We start from the raw sequence: 24,806 nt of genomic DNA on the forward strand, positions 1-24,806 counted from the left end.
ATTTTAATCCCAAATATGTTTCTTTGCAATATCTTGAAATAGCCCTGCAAAGCTGTCTCCTATGAGGGAAAATCTACATTATATAGGGAATCTCTTTCCCTTTTCCAGGACTTTTTCCTGATCCAGGAGAAATTCAACTAAGAGGCTGACAGCTTTTTAAGTCTGATTGGAAACATTTACAATCTATTCTCTCTGAATCCTGCTATCTGAAGTCCTCATCTGCATAACAATAGCCTTGGTCTGCACAACCCTTATCTTAACCCAGACATTTCCTTTCTATTGATTCCAAGTCTTTAGGCAAGTGCTTTCAACCAACTGCCCATCAGAAAATCTTTGAATCTTCCTGTTATAAACTTGAAGCCACAACTTCCAGTTGTCCAACCATTCCAAACTGAATCAGTGTACATCTCACATGTATTGACTGATGTCTCATGTCTCCCTAAAATGTATAAAACCAAGATGTAGCCTGACCATCTTGGGCAATGTTCTCAGGATATCCTACAGCTGTGTCACTGACCATTGTCCACTCATATTTGGCTCAGAATAAATCTCTTTAAATATTTTACAATGTTTGACTCTTTTCATCAATAATATATACAGGTAAGCAAAGTAATAAGATGCAGTATTGTCTTTCTGATGATATAAGATGATATGCATTACCATATATAGATGACATAAGGTGATGTGGAAACATGGATGAAATGATTTTTTTTTTTTTTTTTTTGAGTAATAGCAAGGTGTATTGTGAATAGTGAAAGAACAAAGCTTTCACAGTGAGGAAGGGGACCTGAGTGGGTTGCCCAGTGAAATGAATATCAGCAATATTCTTTGAGTTGTGGATACTTGAAGTCTCCATTTCCCTCATTTTTGGCTAACTCTAATCCTGTCACCACCCAATGGGATCACCTTGCCTGCTGCCTAGACAGAGCCAACTTATTAAGACAGGGGAATTGCAATGGAGAAAGAGTAATTCATGCAGAGTCAGCTGTGTGGGAGACAAGAGTTTTATTATTACTCAATTCAGTCTCCCTAAGCATTTAGGGATTAGAGTTTTTAAACATAATTCGGTGGGTTGGGCCTTGGGAATTGGAGAGTGCTTATTGTTCAGGTTGGAGATGGAATTGTACCAGGTCAAAGTGAGGTTTTCTTGCTGTTTTCTGTTCTTGGGTGGGATGGCAGAACTGGTTGAACCAGATTACTAGTCTGGGTGGTATCAACTGATGCATCAAGTGTAGGGTCTGCAAAATATCTCAAGAACTGATCTCAGGTTTTACAATAGTGATGTTATCCCCAGAAGCAATGTGGGGAGGTTCAGACTCTTACAGCCCACTGCTGCATGACTCCTAAATTATAATTTCTAATCTTGCAGCTAATTTGTTTTTCCTGCAAAGGCAGGCTGGTCCCCATCAAGAAGTGTTTCTTTTTGGGGAAAGGGTTATTTTCAATTTTGTTTCAGAGTCAAACCATGAAGTAAATTCCTTCCCAAAATTAGTTCAGTCTATGCCCAGAAATGAAGAAGCACAACTTAGAGGTTAGAAGCAAAATGGAGTCATTTAGGTCTATCTCTTTCACTGTCACAATTTCCTCAGTTATAATATTGCAAAGGCAATTTCAGTCTGAAATTTATCCTATAACTCTCCCTTAATTACAGCTCTCTGCAAGCTCACCATAATTCAATTAAATCACTCAATCCATAGGATGCATTTGACCTTCACTGTTCAACAGACAATTGAATGTTGGAGCACATCAAAACTTTCCCCTGGACTATTTCCTGTAATTTTATGCACCTTTTGTAAGTTTTTCCATCTCTGCCTCTGACTTCTATCAATGTGTGCAGGTCAGTCACTCCAAATGTATGTTTCCAGTTCATGTCTTCTCTACATACTCCAGACCCATATATTCAAGTCTTTCCAACATTTCCTCTCAGCTATCTCAAAGATCGTTACACTTATCAATGCCTGATACACTTTGGGTATTTTTTCCTTCAAAATCTCATGTTGAAATTTGATCTCCAATGTTGGAGGTAGAGTTGAGTGAGAGGTGTTTGAGTCATGGAGTGGATTCTTCATGAATGCCTTGGTGCCATTCCCTGGTGATGAGTGAGTTTTGGCTTTGTTGTTTCATGCGAGAGCTGGTTGTTTAAGGGAGCCTGGTATCTATATCTGCCTTCCTCTCTTGCCATGTGTTCTGTACACACACCAGCTCCCCTTGCCTTCTGTCATGATGGGAAGCAGCCTGAAGTCCTCACCAGAAGTAGATGTCAGTGCCAAACTTCTTGTAGTTGCAGAACTGTGAGCCAAATAAACCTCTTTTCTTTAAACCATCCAGCCTCAGGTATCCCTCTGTAGTAACATAAAACGCACTAACACAAGAACAAAGAACAAACTTGTGTCCAAGCCTTTCATGTCCAGTTCCATAAGCCAGGAACTTGGAGATCTTCATTTTCCCCTTGTAATCAATCTAGCTCCAGTCCTCATAGATGTTTCTCATTTGACTGCATTTCTCCATTTCTGTCACCATCTGTCTGGTGGAAACTACCTTGGCCTCTTATCTGGACACTTTATCTGCTTCCTAAGTGGCCACCTGTAGACCAGCTCTGATCCATATTCTCCACTCTGTAGCCATAGTATTATTTCCAAATTCTTCTCTACTCATGGTGTTCCTCCTTCCTTCATCCTTTTATTTTATTTATTTATTTATTTATTTATTATTTATTTATGTATGTATTTTGCATCTCAAGGAGGTTTCACTCTTGTTGCTCAGGCTGGAGTGTAGTGGCACAATCTCAGCTCACTGCAACCTCCACCTCCCAGGTTCAACTGATTCTGCTGCTTTAGCTTCCCAAGTGGCCAGGATTACAGGCACTTGCCACCATGCCTGGCTAATTTTTTGTTATTTTTTAGTAGAGACAGGATTTCACCATATGGACCAGGCTAGTCTCAAACTCCTGAACTTAGGTGATCCACCTGCCTTGACCTCTCAAATTCTGGGATTACAGGCATGCTCTCATCCTTTTAATTACTTGCTATTGCTCTTACAATGAATGCCATTTTTGATGGCCCTCAAGATGTTCTGCTTTGCCTGGTTTTGGCTCACACTTCTCTCTACTCTTCACCTTCCCTGAAAACCTAGATTTTCTCTAGTCCTACCTACTCCTGCTGCAGATGCTTTGCCTTGCTCTGTCTTCTTTTTGGAGCACGTAGAATTTATCTGTGACCTCCTGAACTAGTTCATTCCCTTTGTTACAATTTCTGCTGGCATCGTATTTATTTCCCTCATAGTATCTACCACAGTCTATAATGATACAGCTATTTGCCTGATTTTTTTATAACTATCGGCCTCCACTAAACTATGTATTCCAGGAGCCTGCTTGGCTCATTTTGTTCACTCCCTTATCACCTTCATTGAGTATTCTGCCTGGAAGAGCATCAGCACATCACCCCTACCCATGAACGAATGGATATGAGCACCACAACTGCTGAGCTATCTACAGACTTAGCAACTAGGAAGATTGTCTTGGATAAGAATGTTAAACAGGAAACTATCCCTCAGGAGTTTCCATTCTGGCTCCTCCTGCTGATTCTGAAAAGCAAACATGTGCTTGAGTGACTCAGACAGCACAGGGCATGAGTATGTCTGAATAGGTTCCTTATGTATGGGACCATGTTTAACTGAAGAATGTTCTACTACTCATGTTTTTATCACTTCTGCACCTTGGAAGTCTGAGGATAAATGATTCTTCTCAATGCATTTCTTACCTCCAATTACATTCACCCTAATAATTGTGTTATTCATAGTATGACCTCAGCCCGTGAAGCAAGCTCTCATGTTTTTCCTCAAGGTACCATGACTTAGGATCAAGATGCCTGGCAAGGAATGAGGCAGTTGGAAAAAAGTAAGGAGCATTTCTTCTCTGCTCAAGGGCAAAGATTAATTTGGAAATGGGAGATACTTTGATCAACTGATGCTACTGTTGATCTTCCTAAATTACCATATCAATTATTCTATTTTCCAATTGCCACAATGACAAAGTCACAGAGAGATTCCTGTAAGACAGAGTACCTAAAAAGGAGAGTGGTGTGTGTGTGTGTGTGTGCGTGCATGGGCACGCTGGTATGTAGAATTCCACCAACACTAGGATAAATGTTTGTCTCTGTATTTAGCTTGGCTATAACTCCATGACATGAAAGTAGACTCATTTAAGTCATCAGTGAACACCATGTTAAACCCTAAGTTAGACAGATATAAGGATAATATGTATGCAAACATGGTCCAAGGCTGCAGCATACAGCGTATTAATGAATCCTGTCCCAAACCCAGCAAGTTCCTTAGATGTTTAAATAATGTTTTTCAAATTGAAGTCAATATCCAACTACAGGTAGCTTAAGCTTTGCAAAAGAAATGTCTTATTTGGTGCCAGAGTGTCTTAGAAACATTGAATTCCATATCTGAAGTTGTTTCTTAGCTCTGAGGCTTCTTAATGCTATGAGTCAACTCCACGGTAAAATTTAGAATACATATATAGAGGGGCTGAGTATCCCTCATATAATCCTTCATTACTGATGTAATTTACCTTGAAGTCTAAAGAAGATTTAAGAGTAGAAATTTCAAAGTTAGCATCTTCAGCAAGACCATACTCCAGATATTGATGACAACGAAGACAGCAAAAATTAGCATTGTGTCTTCTCAAGAATATGGAATTCTCCAGCAAAATGTTGCATCTAATCACAACCTTACAAGAAAAGGGGGTGGGGATATGTCTGGTGGGGAAAAAAATTTCCCCAGAGAATAATTCTGCATTGGCTTCAGTTAACATATGGTTGTTGAAGATTTATTAACAGGAACATTGACAGATAATGATGTTTCTGGATTAATTTATTTACTTATTTACATTTTAAAAATCATTTATTAATTCACTTACTGGTACCATGTGCCAGTCTTCCACTTTGCCCAAAGGTGATACCAAAAACATTCATTTACCACATCAGTTAACATTGAAAATAAACAAAAACTTGTTTTTCATTAAAAGGAAATTCAGTGTTCCAAAATGGTTGATTTGAATGATCTAATGTCTCTGTAAAGAAAATCTCCCTTTGACAAAACAGAAAACTACTTCGCCCCTTCCCATCCCACCCATAAGGTCTGAAAGAGATATTCTGCAGTTTTCCCAAAAATAGTCATGTGGCTTTAATGTTAACTGTGGTACAACTTTGTTTTGTGTTGAAGCTGTGCTGGGAAAAAATGGATAGAATAATAAATCTACCATTTATTGGTCTTACAATGGAAAACTATATGTAAAAGGATTTTGATAGAGCTTTTCACTAAAAGAGGAAAATGAACTTTCTGACTTCCAAGAATAGCCAAAATAGAATCTGGAGGAATAGCAGGCAGGAGGTTTTAAATGCCCTACAAATCACACAAACAACTAATGAGCCCTGGGATCTTTCATGGTTATTTATGGTATCATTGAACTGAAAAAGCAACCAGCAAACAGAAAAACAGATAGCTGACCTTCCTTGCCCTCAAGGAAAGAGTTAAAGAAATGGAGTTTTTAGAGATAATCCATTGGTATACCAGCAAGACCAAGTATCTCTGGGCTGAGTGGCAGTGTATGCAGAACCATGTGGAAAGAAAAATCTGTGCCAAAGATATGTGTTTTCCCACAAGCCTGCCCACATCACATACAGGTCACCTTTGGGGGAGATTTTATTTTAAGTTAACTAAAATGTATCTCTCTTTTAATTGTAAAATGTTTAATTTATTCTAAACAATGTAGAAAAATATTCTTTAAATTTGACTCAGTATAATTCAGTAAAATTCAGTATAATTTTTATGTATAAAAATTGGGCAATATTTTGGAATATACCATATATATGTTACACACATAAGCGCATCCACATATACATAACATTTATTAGACATATACACACACACATAAGGATATACACATATACATAACATTTATTCCATATATCTACAAAATGTGAATACACATATACACATATAAACATGTGGGTACATGCTATGGACTGAATGTGTCTCCCCAAAATTCATGTGTTGAACCCTCACCTCCATGGTAATGGTGTTGGGAGGTGGAGCCTTTGGAAGGTGATGAGATCGTGAGGGTGGGGCCTCATGAATATGAAGAGTGCCTTTATAAAAGTGAACCAAGAGAGTGCCCTTCTCCCTTACCCCTTCCACCATGTAAGAACACAGCAAGAACTCTCCATCTAGGAACCAGGAATCCTTCACCAGACACTCGATCTACCACACCTTGATCTGGGACTTCCAGCCTCCAAAAACATGAGCAATAAATGTCTGTTGTTTATAAGCCTCCCAGTCTATGGTATTTTGTTACAGTAGCTAAGACAAGACAATATATGTTAGTATTTGTATAATTCCATTTCCTGAGCAGTTTTAAGTAAAGTAAATCACAAATCTTTGATTTTATGCCTTTTCTTATCTGCCTTATCTTTAATTCTTATTTTTCTTCTTATAGAATACTGAGATATAAAATTTAAGTGTAAAATTTTCATCATAAAAACTGGCAGTAGAAGTTTGAAAACATATTGCACACTTAAATTAGAGTTTTAAAAAATGTATTGTTAAAGATAACAGTAAAAAATATTTTACTCTGCACACTAGTAATATCTGGAAGCTGAAACATCAAACAATATTTATAGTATTCATCCTGCTGATCCCTTCGTTAATGGCAGGTGAGACTGAGGATAGCAATTGTTGGCCTAGGACCATACATTTTCATTTTTCAGTAAATATTAACTTATAAATGAAATTATTCGCTGCCCATGTTTCCCATGTAAAGTATCACATGGCATGTAGGTTTGAATATCCAGCTTCAAAAGTTACTATCAGTAAAATTGAAGGTAGCAATGTTGCAAAGGAAGCATCAGTTCAGTGAGTTTTCAAAGAGGCTCACAGAATTATTTACTGTTTGTGAAACTCGCATTTTCCATCTGTTCTCTAGGGGAAAATTATCCCAGGCGGACAAATTAGATCCTGGTAGCTGAAATGATCTTAAAGCTGTCAACTATTATAAGTAGTATGTCCCAAATTGTGGGTGAAGGGTGGTATGGTATCCTGGTATCTACCAAAGTGATCTGTAATTTTTTTATGGGCAATTAGGAATGCCACTTAATCTTGGAAAACAATTTTTGTTTTTCTCCATTATGTATAACTAATATTGCATTTGGAAAATAGCTCAATTATCCAGTTTTAAGAACAGAGTTGAACTATAGATTCTCCTTATATCTCTTTTCTATCAGTTTTAGCTTTTTTCTCAATTATTCATGCTTCCCTCTTTTTCCTCCCATTCATCCTCTTTATCCCTCTTTGGAAACGCTGCCTCTTATAAAAGATGGGACCAAAATGCTAAAGAAAACACCGGTTCTCTAAATCTGCATGCTGGTAATATCTGGAAGCTGAACCATCAAACAATATCTTTTTAATCATACCTATCCTTCTGATCCCTTAATTAATAGCAAGATCATAGCTATCAGTATTTTGTGTCACAAAACCATCTGCTTTGTATTACTTTGTGTTACTTTGCTCAGGCTTATATAACAAAGAACCACAAACTGGGAAGTTTAAAAAACAGACATTTATTTCTCACACTCCTGGAGGCTGGAAGTCCCAGAGGAAGGTGTGGGCTGGGCTGGCTCCTCCTGAGGTCTCTCTCCTGGTCTTGCCAACACCACAGTCTCCCTTGTACTCACAGGGTCGACTCTCTGCATATATGTGTCCTTATCCCTTCTTCTTATGAGATGGCTTAGTCCATTTCAGGCTGCTATTGAGAGGTGACAATGTACTAGCAGCCCTTACTCGCTCAGCACCTCCTTGGCCTGGGCATCCACTCTGGCTGTGCTTGAGGAGACCTTCTGCCCACCGCTGCACTGTGGGAGCCCCTCTCTGGGCTGGCAGAGGTGGAGCTGGCTCCATCTGATTGCCAGGAGGTGTGGAGGGAGAGGCGCCGGCGGGAACGGTGACTGTGGGCAGCACTCTGGTGCCAGCATGAGTTCTGTGTAGGCGCTGGCTTGGCAGACCCCACACTTAGGGTGGCCGGCCCTGGGAAGTGAGGTGCTTAGCACCTGGGCCAGCAGCTGCGGAGGCTGCATGGGTTCCCCAGCATTACTGGCCCACTGCTGCGCTCAAATTCATGCAGAGACTCAGCAACCTCCCCTCGGGGCAGGGCTCCCGACCAGCAGCCCGGCATGCCGGAGCCCACCCCACTATGGGCTCCCACACACCTGAGCCTCCCTGACGGGTGCCACCCCCTGCTCTGTGGCACCTAGTCCCATCCACCCCCCAAGGGCTAAGGAGTGTGGGCATACCACGTGGGACTGGCAGGCAGCTCCATGGGAGGCCCCAGCGCAGGATCCACTAGGGGAAGCCACCTGGGCTCCTGAGTCTGTGGGGATTTGAAGAACTTTTGTGTCTAGCTAAAGGATTGTAAATCCACCAATCAGCACTTTGTGTCTAGTTCAAGGTTTGTAAATGCACTGATCAGTGCTCTGTGTCTAGCTAATCTAGTGGGGACTTGGAGAACTTTTATGTCTGGCTAGAGGATTGTAAATGCACCAATCAGCACTCTGTGTCTAGCTCTGGGATTGTAAACACACCAATCAGCAGTCTGTAAAACTGACCAATCAGCTCTCTGTAAAATGGACCAATGAGCAGGATGTGGGTGGGGCCAGATAAGGCAATAAAAGCAGGCTACTGGTCCCTTTCCAGGTTGGGGAAGATTTGTTCTTTAGCTCTTCACAGTTAAGTCTTGCTGCTGCTCACTCTTTGGGTCCCTGGCCTATGTGAGCTGTAACACTCACCATGAAGATCTGCAGCTTCACTCCTGAAGCCAGGGAGACGAGGAACCCACCAGAAGGAACCAGAAACTCCAGACATGCTGCCTTTAAGAGCTGTAACACTCACTGCGAAGGTCTGCAGCTTCACTCCTGAGGCCAGTGAGACTACAAACCCACAAGAAGGAAATTACTCTGAACACGTCCGAACATCAGAAGGAACAAACTTTGGACACACCATCTTAAGAAATGTAACACTCACTGGGAGGTTCCGCGGCTTTGTTCTTAAAGTCAGAGAGATCAAGAACCCACCAATTTTGGACACGGTATCACAAAATACCATGGACGGGGTGGATTATAAACAACAGACATTATTCTCTCTCAGTGCTGGAGGCTGGAAGTCTGGTATAAAGCTGTGAGCAGGACTGGCTCCACCTGAGGCCTTGGTCCAGAGCTTGTAGACACCATCTTCTCCCTGCGTCCTCACCAGGTCATCTCTCTGTGTGTGTCTGTGTCCTCATTGTCTCTTCTCATAAAGTGTATTAGTCCATCTCAGCCTTCTAAAACAGAATACCATAGACTGGGAGACTTATAAACAACAGACATTTATTGCTTGCGCTTCTGGAGGCTGGAAATCCAAGTTGAAAGCATGGCGGATTTGGTGTCTGGTGAGGCCCCACTTCCTGATTCACAGATGGCAGCTTCTCACTATGTCCTCACATGGTGAAAGGGGTGAGGGAGTTCTCTGAGGTCCCTTTTGTAAGGGCACTCATTCCATTCAGGAGGCTCTTCTTAAACCTTCAGAGTAAGAATTTCAACATTGAATTTTAGGAGGACACAAGCATTTAGACGATACCATAAGTCCACGAGTTGTATTAAATTAGGGTCCAGCCTAATGATCTCATGCAACTTAATTACCTCATGAAAGACGCAATCCCCAGATACAACCATCTTCCATGGCACTAGGAATTAGGACTTCAGCATATGAATTTCTAGGGACAGAATTCAGCCCATAATAAGTTCCTTCACCATCCATGTTATCATCCTTGCTCCCTAGAACTCAGACATACATCTACCCACCCACACCCATGCACAAACACACACACACACACACACACACACACACAGATCCAAATGTCCATTGGGATACAAAGGACCTCTCAAGTTAGTGATAAATTATTTTTTAGGTTTGGAGATTCTACCTGCATTCCCCATTAAAGCTCACTCCATCCTCTGGGATATCTTGATTTAAGATGGTCACCAAACCAGTAATGCTACAGAGCCTGTTGTGACTGTTTGCAAATTCTTGTAGACATCTAACGGCCAGTTTCTCTTAGTTCGTCTTTTTGTCTTATTTTTCTAAGTATTTTATTATTTCTAAGTATCATATGGTATATACATTTGAATATCAAGCTTCAAAAGTAACTAATCAGCCAGGCACAATGGCTCACACCTGTAATCCTAGCACTTTGGGAGGATGAAGTGGGCGGATCACTTGAGGTCAGGAGTTTGAGAGCAGCCTGGCCAACATGGCAAAACCCCATCGCTACTAAAAATACAAAAATTTTCTGGGCGTGATGGCGTGTGCTTGTAATCACAGCTACACGGGAGGCTGAGGCAGGAGAATCACTTGAATCTGAGAGGTAAACGTTGCAGTGAGCCAAGATCATACCACTGCACTCCAACCAGGGCAACAGAGGGAAACTCTGTCAAAAAAAAAAAAAAAAAAAAAGTGTGGCAGGGTGTAGTGGCTCTTGCCTGTAATCCCAGCAATTTGAGAGGCCAAGGCAGGTGGATCACGAGGTCAGGAGTTCCAGACCAGCCTGGCTAAAATGGTGAAACCGCGTCTCTACTAAAAATATAAAAATTAGCCAGGTGTGGTATCCGGCAGCTGCAATCCCAGCTACTTAGGAGGCTGAGGCAGAGAATTGCTTGAACCCAGGAGGTGGAAATTGCAGTGAGCTGAGATTGTGCTGCTGCACTGCAGCCTGGGTTACAGAGTGAGACTCTGTCTCAAAAAAAAAAAAAAAGTAGCAATCAATAAAGTTAAAGGTGACGATGTTGCAATAGATGCAGCCATTCAGTTATTTTTCAAAATAGCCTCACAGAATTCTTTGTCTGTTCAAGTCATATTTTCCACCTTTGTTTCTAGGAAAAAGTTATCTACATGAAAACCAAATACCAAATGTTCTCATTTAAAATTCCTTAAGTAAATTTGATTGTGTGTATGTGAGGTTTACAACATGCTGTTATGGGATCCATATAGATATTATTAAAATAGAAATATAATCTACAACATGCTGTTATGGGATCCATATAGATATTATTAAAATAGAAATATAATCTATCCGTCCTCTCACATGGTTTTTTCCATGTGACGAGGCTGCATTAGGGGTCTGTGTGCCTTATGGTTTATGGCGGTGAAGTTAAAGTCACGGGGGCTCTCCGTGAATTCCAGCTGGAGCCAGAGCAGCCATGAAGAAGTCACAGTCCATGAGAAATTACCCTGCCAGAGGCACCTGTTTTCCACAAATCAGTCATTCTGCTGCCTCCACTCTTGGGCAATACTTTTCAAAAGGATAACATTCCATAAGAATGAAAATACATGTGGGCTTTCTGTATTTTTAGAGTCCTGCTGAGAAGGTTAGGAAGTCTGGAAAGCTAATTCTCTGGCTGTCCAACGAATGATTGTGTAGGATGTGAGCATGGACACAACTACGCATTTGTAACTCTCATCCCTCCTACATTCCAGAAAGCAATCCATGTTTTGGACAGAAATTTAAGCAAAATATTTGCCACTAATTCAAGGGCACTCTAAGTATGTCTTGAGTGCATACCATTGATAATTAATTCCATTTTCGGTGTTATAATAAAGATTCTGCGTCTAGGTGGCTCGCCAGTTTTAAAGTCTCTCAGGACCCAGCTAAGACTGTAATTTAAGATCAATTACTCTACCAGGGCACCCTCCCCAAGATTATTCTGATGCCCCCTGGAATTCCCAGATGGCCAGAGCTAGAAACGTTAGCCAAAAGTGGCTCATGTGTCAGACACTTTCTATTTCCCATTTATGCTGAGTCCTGTCAATTACCCAGTAAGAGACTATTTGCAAACAGTTTGCACTGAGGTTTCAGTAAAGTCACCTCTGTGATTTTTTGTTTCCCAAAACAATGACAGTGGCAAGTAACCTAAGTAAAGCAGTGAATGTGTTCAGGACTGGCTATGCAGTCTGTAAACAGTTCTCTCTCTGTAAAGATACCACAGACCCTAGCTGTCCTGAGTACAGGGCCACACAAGGCCATTGTATGAGTCAGCTGAGGCCATTGTAACAAAGGTCCACAGACCAGGGGGCTTAAGAAACAGACATTTATTCTCCCACAGTCCTGGAGGCTGGAGGTGTGAGATCAAGGTATGGGCAGGGCTGGTTCCTCCTGAGACTTCTTTCCTTGGTTCGTAGACACCATCTTCTCTCTGGGCCCTCACAGGGTCATCTCTCCGTGTGTGTCTGTGTCCTCATTGCCTCTTCTAATGAGATGTCTTAGTCCATTTCAGGCTGCTATAACAGAATAGCATAGACTGGGTGGCTTAAACAACAGACATTTATTCTCGCACAGTCCTGGAGGCTGGAAGTTGGAGATCAAGGTTTGGGCAGGGCTGGTTCCTCCTGAGGCCTCTCTCCTGGGCTTGTAGATGCCATCTTCTCCCTGTGTCCTCACCTGGTCGTCCCTCTGTGTGTGTCTGTGTCCTCATCTCCTCCTCTTATGAGGACACCAGTCCATTGGATCAGGGTTCACCCTAATGACTTCGTTTTACCTTAATCACCTCTTTAAAGACCCTGTCTCCAAATACAGCCACATTTTGATGTCCTGGAGTTGAGGACTTCAATATATGAATTTTAGGGGGATACAATTAAGCCCATCACATTTTTTTTCCTTTCTGACTCAATCCTAGTGGACAGAACAAGGACAGGCTTTCAATAAATTGCCCTGAACTTTTTTCAGAATGGCTGAGATTTACCTGATGAAACAAACCAATCTAAGAATATTTCCTTGGGGCTCATTATGTATAAAAAAAAAGTGGTGCAACAAAAATCTCAGACTCAAAACACCGGGTTTGAGTCTGACCCTGATCACTCACTAGATCATGAGTCCTAAACTGTACACATACATTGTGGATGCCGGCTTCATCACTCTGAAAATAGAGATGTTTCCATCTGCTGGTAGGCTTTTTTCAAGGATTAAGGATAAAAAGATTGCATCACATGAAATGTGATGTTCATTTTATTTCCTTCTTTTGGAAATGTAAGCTGACATGTGTGTCTTATTACTAAATGTCTGATGCATCTCCCAGGATCCTATAAGAGTTTATTGTCAAATGGGCATGGCATTATAACACATGTGCGTAAACCCACAGGCACATACATAAACACACAGGCATGTACACACACTGTACTGCAAGGTAAAACAACAGCCGTTACTGTAAAACAGTGAGAGACAATAGCCTTACGCTCCTCTTGAAATGAATCAATGAATAGACATTTGTTAGGAAAAGATAGAATTCAAAGGCAATACCAGCCATATAGGAGGTACAGACATAGACACGGACATAATGAAATGTGAAAGAAAACATAAAAACTCAGGACCTCAATTCACTCTTCCAAAAGGAAAGAACAAGGTGAAAGTCGAATCATGCAAGAAGATGCCTTTCCTTTCATTCCTAAGCAGATAGCTACAGATAAAGGGTTAAACATCTCCACAGGTAGCTACATAAGCTAGGTTCACCTTATGCAAAGTGCTAATTTCCTAAACATGAGACAAATATATGCTTGACTACTGCCCTTCTTGCTCCCTTTCTCTTGCAATTTCGATTCAGTAATGTGACCATACCCGCCCTTTTTCCCTTCAAACCCACTTCTCCCCTTTAAACACTGAAGGCTTCAGAATCATCTTTGGAGAACGGCACAGACCAGAGACTGTTTCTCTGATTCCATGTTTATTTCTTCTGGGCATGTCCTTAACCTTGGCAAAAGAAACTTCTAAGCTGATTGGGATCTATGTCAAATACTTTTTGGTTTACAGAAAATTGAGCAGGTTTGAGGAATAGAAAATTGTCCAGTCTGCCAGGAACACATAGAAAATGTGCAAGGAAGCAGTAAGAAATAACACTAGAAGTGGAGGTCATGGTAATACGGTTGGGAATATTGGATGCCCAGCTAAGAAGGTTGTGGAAAATTCATGCCTTCCAAGCCATTGAAAGTGATTTGTATTGCTTTGTTGTTGAGAATGAGAACAAGAAAAGCCATGCATTAAGAAAACTTAACCCAATAGCAACATGCAAGAATGCAGAGAGACCACTTAGATGTCAACTGCAAAAATGGAAATGAAAGCGAGTGTATAAGTCTCCTATTTGCTGCTGTAACAAATCACTACAAACTTACTGGTTCAAAACAACACCAGTTTAGTCTGGCAGATATGGAGGTCAGAAGTCTGACTTGAGTCTTAGTGGACTAAAATCAAGGTGTCAGGAGGGCTGTGCTCCAGGTTAGGGGAGAATCCTTTTTCTCCCCTTTTCAGCTTCTAGAGATCTTCTTCCTCCATCTTCAAAGCCTGCAAGGTGCATCTCTCTGTGCTTTTTTTGGGTAGTCAAATCTCCTTTGCACTCTCTTCTTTCTCCCTCTTCCACTTTTAAGGACTCTTTTAATGACAGTGAATCTACCTGGATATTCCAGGATAAAACTCCCACTTTTTAAAGTCAGCCAATTAGCAACTTTTGTTGCATCTGCAGCCTTCATTCCCCTTGACATCTAATTAAGTCTGTTAACATGTTCCAGGGATTGTGATGTGCACATCTGATATGGCTCGGCTCTTTGTTCCCACCCAGATGTCATCTTGAATTGTAATCTCCAGGTGTTGAGGGAGTGACCTGGTGGAAGGTGATTAGAACTTGGGGTGATTTGCCCCGTGCTGTCTTGTGATAGTGGGTTCTCTCAAGATCTCATGGTCTTATAAGTGGCAATTTCTCCTTTTTGACTGTCTCTTGCTTGCCGCCATTTAGACGTGTCTTGGTTCTCCTTCACCATTCACCATGACTGTAAGTTTCCTGAGGCCTCCCCAGCCATGTGGAACTGTGAATCAATTAAACCTCTTTCCTTTATAAATTACCCAGTCTCAGGCAATTCTTTATAGCAGTGTGAAAACAGACTAAAACAACATCCTCAGTGAGTGTTATTCTGTCTACCACTGAGATAAATGTCCTGATTAAGTGAGATTTTCCCAGCCTTCCTGTTTTGAGGTAAGCTGTTTTCTGGCTCTCAGAGGAACCAAACAGGGGCTGGACCCAAAAGTTAAAACAGAAATAAAGAAGTGCTTCTCAGCATGTAATTCCATCTTTAGCTCATCAGATCTTAGGGCATTTAGCTTGGTGGTAAGCAGAATAAGACCCACCAAGGATGTGCACGTTGCAATCCCTGGAACATGTGAATAGACTTGGTTAGACATCAAAGGGGAATGAAGCTTGCAAATGCGATTAATGTTGCTGATTGTCTCAGTTTGTGAGCACAGGATGGCTCTCCTTGCAACTGCATCTCTGTCTTGTATTCACTGCTGCTATTTCCAGAGAGACCCACTCTTCCTAGAATGGACTAGGAATGTGTGTTTCCAACCAAGATGCTGTGGAGAGTGCCAGAGAGCACTAAGAATGATACCTGAAAGCAGAAGTGAGAGCCAGGGCTGGCAAACATATGTCTACCCCAACCTGGAGGACCCATGGCATGCCTTGCATCTCCTTTGGTCAGCTGCCATCAACTCCTTCCTACAGATTTTGTTAATTTGTTTTCCTATCATCAGAATGCTATGTTGACATGAAAAATATGTGGCTCAGATGACCACCCATGCAACAAAGAGGCATAGTTATGACATAATACTGATCTGATGCTTGAATTATCACCATAGCATCAATAGCAAATATCCCTAAGCCCTGGATCATGGATTCACAAGGAAAAGTATTTCATCTTGCAGCATCTCACACATTTGAATGTCTTTTTGTTGCAGTGAAATACATGCCAGTATTTCTTAGCAATTTCTAAGAATATTCACGATGCATCATGGAATACTATGCAGCCATAAAAAAGAATTAGATTATGTCATTAGCAGCAACATGGATGCAGCCAGAGTTCATCATTCTAAGCAAATGAATACAGGAACAGAAAACAAATACCTCGGGTTCTCACTTATAATTGGGAGCTAAACACTGGGTAGCTCCCAATTATAAGGATGGGAAAAAATATACATAAAGATGGGAAAATAGACACTGGGGACTATTAAAGTGAGAAAGGAGGGAAGGGGACAAGGGCTAAAATCCTACCTATTGGGTACTAAGTTCAGTACCTGATGATGGGATCATTTATACTCCAAACCTCAGCATCATGAAATATACCATGTAACACATCTGTGCATGTGGCCCCTGAATCTAAAATAAAATTTGAAATTGTAATAAAATAAAATGGCATTGACTCAAAAAATACTTCAGTGTGCATATATTATCCACCATGTTATGAAGTATTTTTTTGTTTTTATTAATAAAATGAATGCTACCACCATAGATTGGGTAGTGGGTTACCTTGTAGGACATCTTGAGAAAAGACTTTCTCAGCCTTTCCTTTTTTTTTTTTTTTTTTTTTTTTTTTTTTTTTTTTGAGAAAAAGTCTGAGTCTGTCACCTAGGCTGGAGTGCAGTGGTGCAATCTCTGATCACTGCAACCTCCACTTCCCAGGTTTACACAATTCTTGTGACTCAGGCTCCTGAGTAGCTAGGATTACAGGTGCCTGCCACCATATCTACCTAATTTTTTTGTATTTTTAGGAGAGATGGAGTTTCACCATGTTGGCCAGGCTTTTCCTAGCCTTTCTGTTTTGAGGTGAGCCTTTTTCTAGCTCTCATGGGAAGGATGAGACTTTTTATTCTCTCTGATGGAGAAGCAGAGATTTCCTGTTGAGTGTTGAGGTGGGTGTTTAAGTTCAGTTTCCACCAAAAGCAGAGCCCAAGTGAGGGAACTGGGAGAGGTAGTTTATTTGGGAGGTTGAAGAAGCTGGAATAAGTGGGGAAAAAAAAGGAAGGTAAAAATGTTTGCTATTACAGCAGAGTTTCAGTCCCATTGTGGAAACTCTGCACATTTTTGTAGAATGAGCAACAGGACTATTTCTGCAAGGAGGAGGTATATATCTCCTCATCCCATTGCTTTTATTTGAGGATAATTTGAAAGGCATTCATCATCTCCCCAACCCCAAGAAAATAAAGTCTGAACTCTGTACAAACCCTTAGGCAGAGCAGCCTTGACAGCCAGTCTTTGAAGTCATCTGCATGCAATGGAACTGGGATACCAGTAGTCCCTGTGGTTGGTTGTGACCAAAGGGTGGGCTGTCTAAGGAGAACAGCCCTGTGGGAATGTGGGAATTACCCCAAGCTGCCAGCAGCAGGAGATCAAGTTAGGAGATCTTCAAAGTTAATAAGCACAGAAATATATTTATTTTAACCAGAAAGAATAGAGAGAAGGTGAGTGTGTCTCCAGTGGATGGGTGGGATTGGTAGTAAAAAGGTGAAATTTATCTCATCTCACAGGATGTATTTTCTCTGTAAGATTTAAGGCAAGTTTGTTAGATTAAACTGGGGAAGGGATATTTTGGTCTTAGGGTCAGTGATGGTAAGATGTAAAGACAGTAGTTCACCTCTTATCTATGTGGGGTACAATTATCACAGTATGCTGTAATGAACACTATAGGAATGTGATCTCTTTGCACCCAAGTGATTAACAGGGAGGTAGTTTGTACAGCGTGGATGTGCTGGCAAAGCGATGATCCTGTCCTTGCGGCCACAGAGCAAGATGCTATGAAACTTCATCATGCTTCTCATAACAGCATTCAATTAAAAACTTATGCATTGTTCATTTCTGGAATATTTATTTTAATATGTTTAGACTGTGGTTGATCACAGATAACTGAAACCATGGAAAGCAAAATCAAAGATAAGAAGGGGCTACTGTAATGATTTTAGAAAAGTGGGAAAAATAAATTTACTAGGACAGAATGATACTACAGACAAATTGGCACCATGGTGTTTTTTTTTTTTTCCAGAAACATCTAGCTCAGGTGAGTTGGCAGATGGGATTGAAGCAGAATTGAGGTTGCATCCTGTTACCAGACAGAGGACCACAGCACTAAGGGTGTTTGCAGGGTAATGTGGTTTCCAGCCATGACATTGAAATAAAAGTGGTTTGGTCCATGCATCCGCACCCATATGGCACAGTGAACACCCTACAGAAAGTGAGTTGGAAGGACCCAGAGTCTTGGTGAATTCTGAAAGCCACTATTTCAGATACGGTGATGATAGCAAATGTAGTATGATCACTGCAGGGAAGAAATTGAGAGAAGTGAAGAGTAGGCGTATTTGTCATTTAGTAGATCAAAGATGACTTGATGGTATCATGCACGAGTTCTATAAACTTCAAACCTATTAGAATGTTAATTACCCAACTTGAATATCCTTTGTATGTTGTCATTTTAAAGTTGGCTAAAAGAAGACACAAAAATAATGTAATGCATTTGTATGTTACTGGAGAGGGAAGAATCTGTTTTCTTCATTCCTCTGGCATTTGGAGCAGACACAGTTTATGATTTGGCTGTAATTATATCTTAATATGCATGGAAGAAGATATATTTTTCTTCATGAAAATATATAAATTTAAAATGACTTCAGTGACACTTTGGATCACAAAAATGCCTTAGGAGGGAAACCTTGTTAAATCATTTTCTGCTTTTATTTTTGGGTATGCCTTCAGAAATAAAAGTAGTAATAATAATAAAAATTGGGGTAGTTGGGGAGGAAAGCAGTAAAGTCAAGCCAAAAACTAATCAAAAATAGGAATGGTGAAAATCCCATTTGGATTACATTTTCAATAAATTAATGCATATGAACTTTAACACTTCCAGTCTTTGGAGAAACAGTTTCACTCTCCAAATATTTTTAATCCAGGAGGAGACAAAGGCAGGAATGTGTGAATCTCCATCTGGCTTAATTCTAGTTTAATTCTTCACATATAAATAAACCCTTTGGTTACAGGAACTGTTTTGGGAGGCAAGTTGCTTCAGGTGGTACAATTAAAATGGAGTGTTATTAAAAGATTAATCACAGTAAATATTTCCTCACAGGGCACAGTAGCTAAATCTCACTGATACCAGCAAGTCTGCTAGTGTAGGTTCCAGGCCAGCCCCATCAGACTCTGTGTGTTCTCCTCCACCTACCCATTCATGAATTCCACAGACAGAACCCATCTCAGAAACAGAATCTTGTGCCACCCCCCAAATCTGACACATGCCCTCCAGAGGCCTTTCATCCATGGGACAGAAATTGAACCCATGTTCCATTAGAACCTTGAGATTGTCTCATTTACTCTCCTGCTTGGATTTGGCTCTTTCCTTCTACACAAAGCAAAACCGTCACTTGGAATCCCCACTGGACCACAAACAAAGGATAGTTTATCAGTCTGCTTGAGGCATCACAATAAAATACCCAAGGCTAGGGAGCTTCAACAATAGACATTTATTCTCCTACTGTCGTGGAGCATGAAAGTCCAAGATCAAGGTGTGAGCAGGGCTGGTTCCTCCCAAAGCCTCTCTCATGGGCTTGTAGATGCCATCTTCTCCATATATTCTCATGTGGTCATCCCTCTGTGTGCATGTGTGTGTCCTCATCTCTTCTTATAAGATGTCTTAGTCCATTTTAGACTGCTGTAACAGAATACCACAGACTGGACAGCTGAAACAACAGACATTTATTCTCTCACAGTCCTGGAGGCTAGAGGTCAGAGATCAAGGTCTGGGCAGGGCTGATTCTTCCTGAGGCCTCTCTTCTTGACTTGCACATGCCATCTTCTCCCTGTGTCTTCACAGGGTCATCTTTCTGTGTGCGTCTGTGTCTTTATCTCCTCTTCTTATCAGGTGTCTTAGTTCATTTCAGGCTGCTATCACAGAATACCATAGATTGGTCAGCTTATAAACAACAGACATTTATTCTCCCATAGTCCTGAAGGCTGGAAGTCAGAGATCAAGGTGTGGGCAGGGCTGTTTCCTCCTGAGGTCTCTCTCATGGGCTTGTAGACACCATCTTCTCCCTGTGTCCTCACAGGGTGGCCCGTCTGTGTTTGTCTCTGTCCTCATCTCCTCTTCTTATAAGGACACAAGTCACATTGCATCAGGGCCCACCATAGTGACCTCACTTTACCTTGGTTATCTCTTTAAAATCCCTATCTCTAAACAAAATCACATTCTGAGGTCCCGGGTGTTTGGGCTTCAACCTGTGAATTTTAGTGGGATATAATTTAGCCCATACTAGATGTTGAACAGGAACAGGTCCACACATTGTGGGATCCAGGTGCCCTGCTGAAGCCCTGAATCAAATATGTTCTGGCTGCATTCATGGTAAACTGAGTCACAGAGCTGAAAAGGACCACTGAGGGAGTACATGTTTTACCTGCCAGGGCCAGCTTGCTGACTTTCTCAAAAGAGGTCATTCTGAAAACCTCAGCAGCTGCATTCAATCACAAAGATTATTTCTGCCTCACAGAAAGTCAGCAGGAACTCAAGGAGAATGCAACACATGAGGCAGCAAAATAAAGGTCTGTGGGACTGAAATTAAGTCCCTTCTACCTCTTTCTATACTCTCCTTTTGTAGCTGAGGAAACAGATTATGATACTGAGCTGTACCGGGTGTGTTCTCACGCACAGAAACTCACACATGTGTTATGAGTCAGGAAGAGGAAATTTTCTCCCAAGAAGGCAGGTGGTGTCCAGGAATCTCTTGGGTCCCTATTGGCCCAGCATGCTGAAAGGCTTGTTGCTCAGCTGGTGGGAGCTAGAGACAAAAATGCAGACATCAAGTGCATTACTTGGGGTTTGCCAGAGAAGCAGAACTAATAAAATGTATGTATTATATGATATTGGCTGACATGATTATGGAGACTAAAAAGTCCCATGATCTAATATCTGCAAACTGGAGTTGCAGGAGAGCCAATGGTGTGAATCTAGTCTAAGTGTGAAGACCTAAGACCCAGGAGAGTCAATGGTGTGAGTTCCAGTCTAAGTCTGAAGGCCTGAGACCCAGGAGAGCTAAGGCTGTGAGTTCCAGGCTGAGCCTAAAGGCATAAGACCCAGGAGAGCCAGGAGTGTGATTTGCAGTCTGACTCTGAAGGCTGGAGACCCAGGAGGGCTGAAGGTGTGGGTTCCAGTCCAAGTGCAGAAGCCTCAGTTCCAGAAGGAACAATGGTTTAAGTTTCAGTCTAATAGCAGGAGAAGACCGATGTCCCAGGTCAAGCAGTCAGGTAGAAAGAGTGAATTCTCACTTCTTTTTTTAAAATTATATTTGAAGTTCTGGGGTAGATGTGAAGAACATGCAGGCTTGTTACATAGGTATACACATGCCATGGTGGCTTGCTGCACCCGTCAACCATTACATATTTCTCCTAATCTACATTACATATTTCTCCTAATGCTACCCTCCCCTAGTCCCCAACCCTCTGACAGGCCCCAGTGTGTGATGTTCATCTCCCTGTGTCCACATGTTCTCATTGTTCAACCCCCAATTATGAGAGAGAACATGCAGTGTTTGGTTTTCTGTTCTTGTGTTAGTTTGCTGAGAAGGATGGTTTCCAGCTTCATCCATGTCCCTGCAAAGGATATAACTCATCCTTTTTTATGGCTACATAGTATTCCATGGTGTATATATGCCACATTTTCCTTATCCAGTCTACCATTGATGAGCATTTTAGTTGGTTCCAAGTCTTTGGTTTTGTGAACAGTGCCACAATAAACATACATGTGCATGTGTCTTCATAGTAGAATTATTTATAATCCTTTGGGAATATATCCAGTAATGAGATTGCTGGGTCAAATGATATTTGTACTTCTAGATCCTTGAGGAATTGCCACACTGTCTTCCACAATGGTTGAACTAATTTACACTCCAACCAAAAGTGTAAAAGCATTCCTATTTCTCCACATCCTCCCCCGCATCTGTTGTTTCCTGACTATTTAATAATTGCAATTTTAACTGGTGTGAGATGGTATGTCATTGTGGTTTTGATTTGAATTTCTCTAATGACCAGTGCAGAGGAGTTTTTCTTCATATGTTTGTAGCCTACATAAATGTCTTCTTTTGAGAAGTGTCTGTTCATATTCTTTGCCCATTTTTTGATGGGGTTGTTTTTTTTCTTCTTGCAAATTTGTTGAAGTTCTTTGTAGACTCTAGATATAAGCCCTTTGATTGAAATTTTTTTCTCTCACTCTTTAGGTTGCCTGTTCACTCTGATGATAGTTTCTTTTGCTGTGCAGAATCTCTTTAGTTTAATTAGATCCCATTTGTCAATTTTGGCTATTGTTGCCATTGGTTCTGGTGTTTTAGTAATGAGGTCTTTGCCCATGCCTATGTCCTGAATGGTATTGCTTAGGTTTTCTTCTAGGGTTTTTATGGTTTTAGGTCTTACATTTAAATCTTTAATCCATCTTGAGTTAATTTTTGTACAAGGTGTAAGAAAGGGGTCCTGTTTCAGTTTTCTGCATTTGGCTTGCCAGTTTTCCCAACATCATTTATTAAATAGGGAATCCTTTCCCCGTTTCCCGTTTTGGTCAGATTTGTCGAAGATCAGATGGTTGAAAATGTGTGGTGTTATTTCTGAGGCCTCTGTTCTGTTCCATTGGTCTATATATCTGTTTTGGTACCAGTACCATGCTGTTTTGGTTTCTGTACCCTTGTAGTATAGTTTGAAGTCAGGTAGTGTGATGCCTCCAGCTTTGCTCTTTTTGCTTAGGATTGTCTTGGTTATGTGGGCTCTTTTTTGGTTCCATAAGAAATTTAAAGCAGTTTTTTTCTAATTTTGTGTAGAAAGTCAATGGTAGCTTGATGGGGATAGCACTGAATCTATAAATTACTTAGAGCAATATGGCCATTTTCACGATATTGACTCTTCCTACCCATGAGCATGGAATGTTTTTCCATTTGTTTGTGACTTCTTTTATTTCCTTGAGCAGTGGTTTGTAGTTCTCCTTGAAGAGGTCTTTCACATCCCTTGTAGGTTGTATTCCCAGGTATTTTATTCTCTTTGTTGGAATTGTGAATGGGAGTTCACTCATGATTTGGATCTCTGTTTGTATATTATTGGTATATAGGAATTGTTGATTTTTGCACATTGATTTTGTATCTTGAGACTTTGCTGGAGTTGCTGATCAGCTTAAGGAAATTTTGGGCTGGGACATTGGAGTTTTCTAAATATACAATCCTGTCATCTGCAAAGACAGACAATTTGACTTTCTCTCTTCCTATTTGAATATCTTTATTTCTTTCTCTTGCCTGATTGGCCTGACCAGAACTTCCAATACTATGTTGAATAGTAGTGGTGAGAGAGGTCATCCTTGTCTTATGCTGGTTTTCAAAGGGAATACTTCCAGTTTTTGCCCATTCAGTATAATATTGGCTGTGGGCTTTTCACACATAGCTTTTATTGTTTTGAGATGTGTTCTATCAGTACGTAGTTTACTGAGAGTTTTTAGCATGAAGTGGTGTTGAATTTTAATGCCTTTTCTGCATTTATTGAGATAATCAGGTAGTTTTTGTCATTGTTGCTGTTTATGTGATGGATTACATTTACTGATTTGCAGATTTTGAACCAGGCTTGCATCCCAGGGATGAAGCAGACTTGATAGTTGTGGGTAAGTTTTTTGATGTGCTGCTGGATTCGGTTTGTCATTATTTTATTGAGGATTTTTTCATGAATGTTCATCAGGGATATTGGCCTGAAATTTTGTTGTTGTTGTTGTTGTTGTGTCTCTGCAGGTTTTGGTATCAGGATGATGCTGGCTTCATAAAATGAGTTAGGAAGGAGTCCCTCTTTTTCTATTGATTGGAATAGTTTCAGAAGGAATGGTACCAGCTCCTCAGTGGAAATTCCAAATGGGCAGAGCCCTCTGTAGCTCAGCAAAGCCGCTGTAGCCAGACTGCCTCTCTAAATTCCTCCTCTCTTGAAAGGGCATCTCTGAAAAAAAGGCAGCAGCTGCATTTAGGGGCTTATAGATAAAACCTTCATCTCTCTGAGACAGAGCACCTGGGGAAAGGGGTGGTTGTGTGCGCAGCTTCAGGAGACTTAAACCTTCCAGCTCCGAAGAGAGCAGCCATTCTCCAAGAACAGCGCTTGAGCTCTGCTAAGGGACAGACTGCCTCCTCAAGTGGGCCCCTGACCCCTGTGTTTCCTGACAGGGAGACACCTCCCAGCAGGTGTTGACAGACACCTCATACAGAAAAATTCCAGCTGGCATCTGGTGGATGCCCCTCTGGGATTAAGGAACAGGCAACAATCATTGCTGTTCTGCAGCCTTCACTGGTGATACCCAAGCAAACAGGGTCTAGAGTACCATCCAGCAAACTCCAACAGACCTGCAGCAGAGAGGTCTGACTGTTAGAAAGAAAACTAACAAACAGAAAGGAAAGGTATGAACATCAACAAAAAGGACATCCACACAGAAACCCCATCCAAAGGTAGATAAATCAATGAAATGGGGAGAAATCAGTGCAAAACGGCTGAAAATTCCAAAATCCAGAATGCCTCTTCTCCTCCAAAGGATCACAACTCCTCATGAGCAAGGGAACAAAACTAGATGGAGAATGACTTTCACAAATTGACAGAAATAGGCTTCAGAAGGTGGGTAATAACAAATTGCTCTGAGCTGAAGGGGCATGTTCTAACCCAATGCAAGGAAGTTAAGAACATTGAAAAAATGTTAGACAAATTTCTAACTAGAATAGCCAGTTTAGAGCAGAACATAAGTGATCTTTTTTCTTTCTTTTATATTTAGACCTTCAACAGATTGGATCATGCCTATCTACACCAATGAGGGCAACCTGCTTCACACAATCCACCAATTGCTAATCTTCTCTGCAAACATTTTCACAGACATAT

The sequence above is a fragment of the Pan paniscus genome, chromosome Y, assembly GCF_029289425.2.
Source record: "Pan paniscus chromosome Y, NHGRI_mPanPan1-v2.0_pri, whole genome shotgun sequence".
Lineage (NCBI taxonomy): Eukaryota > Metazoa > Chordata > Mammalia > Primates > Hominidae > Pan > Pan paniscus.